General features: G+C 44.6%; 1 pseudogene; it reads right to left on the bottom strand.

The window, feature by feature from the left end:
* Window positions 1-890: 890 nt before the first annotated feature.
* LOC144791827 (cytochrome c1, heme protein, mitochondrial pseudogene) lies at window positions 891-1,806 on the bottom strand (annotated as a pseudogene).
* Between the last annotated feature and the right edge of the window lie 1,522 nt (window positions 1,807-3,328).

Raw genomic sequence — 3,328 nt, 5'->3', positions numbered from 1 at the left:
ATTGTATGCTGAGGAACTGCCTTCGTCTTCTCGGCCTAAAGACATATGGGCCCCTTTCAGGGAGTATTTATGGTCTCAAACGGAGCAAATATTGGAGTGAGCCCTTGTTGGGGCATCTATGATGTATTAATATGTGCATTTTGGCTATTGATTGTTATTCTACCTCCTCGACCTTGAACTGCTCCTTATACTCCTCGGTCTTGATTACTCTGCTATCTCCTCTATATGAATGGATTATTGTGTGTGGTATTTTATTGACTTTTTATCAACTTTACATATGAAATGTGGTGGCATTTTGTTAAAGGTTACGTACAAGTTCTGCTATTAATGTATGGCGTTATTACAGAAGGATGTCGATGTATTATGAATATACTGTGTAACTATTGATTGACGCTTCAATAAATAAAGTAACAAAAAAAAAAAGTTTAAAAGCAAAGGTGTGTTTCAGGATCCAGGATCATCTGAAAGCACACGTTTGTGCTTTTAAACTTGTTACATTTGTTTTCAATTAAAAAACATTTTTTTTTAAAGACACTGTTTGAATTTATTTTCCTCCCTCTTATGAGAATCAAAAGAACAACACAATCAGTTTGTCTTTGTCCCCCACGTTCTCTCCTCCTCCCAAGTCCCTTCTGCTCAAAGCCAGGTGATGCTTAGGTTTCGTAGACAACCTCAGTGAGGATGACAAGTAAAAGAAGAAAATCAGCAGAGCCATGAACAATATTAATATTAACAGATATAAGTTCCTTGTGACTCTGGGGGCTCCTGCTCAGGGATTTAGATGGAGGTGAAAGGCTTTATATAGTCATCTGCACCACGGTGTTGTAACCAACTGCATAGGGGCCAAATAATGGAGCATTTGACTGCTGAGGTGATGTGCTTTGGACATTTTACTTAGGCAGCCTATATTTAATCTTCCTGCTCTTCAATACGGACCACTTGTGTCTCTTCAAATAGTACATCATGGGAATAAGGATGGCATCAATCATCAAAACCTTCAGTCCCATGCGCTTGCGCTGGTGGTCATGTTCTGGCTCAGCTGCCCACCTAAGGAATGTGCATACATCCTTAGCGAACTGAGACATGGTAGCTGTAGTGCCATCATCAAACTCCAGGATCTCATTGTAAATAGGCAGTGCCATGCCAATAGCCTGGCCAGAAAAGTAGGGGTTGTAATACAGGCCATCTTTTTTGGTGACCTCTGTGGGAGCATCACAGTAGCCAGTCAAAAGAGAGAAGACGTAATCCTCACCACCGTGCCTAGCATTGACAATGTAGCTCAGATAAGAGGGCAATGCCCCATTGTTCGCTGTCCGGGATCTCTTTGCATTAGGATATGGCTTAGGGAAGCAATCAGACAGCTTGCCTGGCCGGGTAAACATATCTCCATTTTCATCAGAGCCGTCTATCACTTCACACTCTTCTGCTAAAGCCTTTACATCCGCTTCTGTGTGACTGACTCCCACCAGATTTCAATGCTGTGGCAGGCAGCACATACCTGTTTGTATACCTGCTAACCACGACGAACACAGCTGTAATCCAAGGCAGAAAAAGGACGGTTGTGGCTCCAAGGATACTTTGGAGGATGCAGCTCTAAATCACTGGCTTTTACCTGTGTGGAGCCAGGGCTAAGCCAGCCCCTCCAGCAGCAAGCACCCCCAGCGTGCACAGGGCCAACTTTCGGCCTCTGGACAGATTGGAAAAGGATGTGGAAGCCCTGGGCTGCAAAGACCAGGCCGCCCCGCCACCAGGGACCCTGAGGAGTCCCCTCTGCACCGAGCTCCGCGCCACTAGGCTGACCGCCATCTTTGGCTTTCCCGTGACGTAAGTACTCTCACCTTGCACTTCTTTTCTTAATGCAGGGCAACTGCGGGGCTGATTGCAGGCCTTTTGAAAGTATTTATGTTATTCACAGCACCCATCAAGGGCTGCATTTAACAAATACTTTTAAAAGGCAAGTAATCAGCCGCACAGCTGCGCTCTCTTTAAAAAAGAAATGCAGCAAGTTTAAAAGTGCGAACTTGTGCTTTCGGATGATTGTTTGTATACTTGATGCATTTCTTTTCTAAATAGAGCGTAGCAGTGGGGCTGATTGTTTGCTGTTTGAAAGTATTTATGTTAAATGCAGCCCTTGATGGGCGCTGTGATTAACATAAATACTTTCAACAGGACCACAATCTGCCAGGCAACAGCGCTCTAATTAGACTAGAAAGGCATGCAAGTGCATGAGCATTTTCTTTCTTTTGGCGGAGAAACGCTCTTCTGGGATGTCCTGTATGTGCAGCTTCACACACAGCACTGCGCGCTCGGGAGAACAGAGGTGCGTGGGCGCCCAGGCATGCACCTTACTGGGAACAATGCTAGGGACTCTGTTGAATTTTGGACAAATTAACTTTTGTATTGCCTTCTAAAATGTTTGCCCTGAAGAAGTCCCTATGTTAAGGAGCAAAACGTGTTGGTTGAGTCAATTTCTGTCACTTTTTGTGGAAATGAGAAACAAAAGAAAGAATACAGAAAATACACATGGCTTTTGATGCTTTAGGATATGCTTATTTGATATGCACCAATAGTCAGAATACTGACCTGTTGTGGGTCCTGAACCCACTGTGATTAACTAAATTGATCTTGTTTGTGAACTGGTTTGTAATTGAGTGCTCCTTCCTCTTTAAATTTTCCTTTTTGGGACATTATATACAGTTGGCCTTGAGAGTGAGCATTCTTACACCAGCGATTACATAATGTGGGGCAACAGTATACCATAACCATTATTGTTCCCATGCTGACAATGTGACAGTGCTGTGCCTGGAGGGGCTGTTTTCCATCCTTCTCCTTCTCTCTCTCTCTCTCTCTCTCTCTCTCTCTCTCTCTCTCTCTCACTCTCACTTTGCTCTCATCCCACACACTCCTATGTTCAACTTCCTCTTTCACACTGCCCGCCCAGTGTCTTCTTCACCCATTCAGATACATACCGGAACCGACGCCTTACTGCCAACGCAATTGACTTCCCCTGTCCTGGACTCGACATGTCGCCTCCTCGTGGACACAAAGGATCCCGCGTGACAGCCAGGGAGCTGGCCTCAACCTTGGCATGAACGCCTTAACTTCATGACGCCGGGCATCTTCATAGACTTTGTATACAAGGTACTGTTTGTTTGGGGGTCCATATGACTCCGTGCCCAACGTCTTGCTCCTCTCGGTCTGCACCGTACTTTGGATGTATTGCTGTCACGACATTGCCATAGCCCTAGGTGGAGATATTTGTTTTCTAGAAGCTTTGTTTTTGCAATAACTGTTCTAAAGTCATATTTCATTACCAGTATGTTGGATA

This window comes from Lissotriton helveticus, chromosome 11 (assembly GCF_964261635.1).
Source record: "Lissotriton helveticus chromosome 11, aLisHel1.1, whole genome shotgun sequence".
Classification (NCBI taxonomy): Eukaryota; Metazoa; Chordata; class Amphibia; order Caudata; family Salamandridae; genus Lissotriton; species Lissotriton helveticus.
This window is presented reverse-complemented; position numbering and strand designations above follow the sequence as displayed.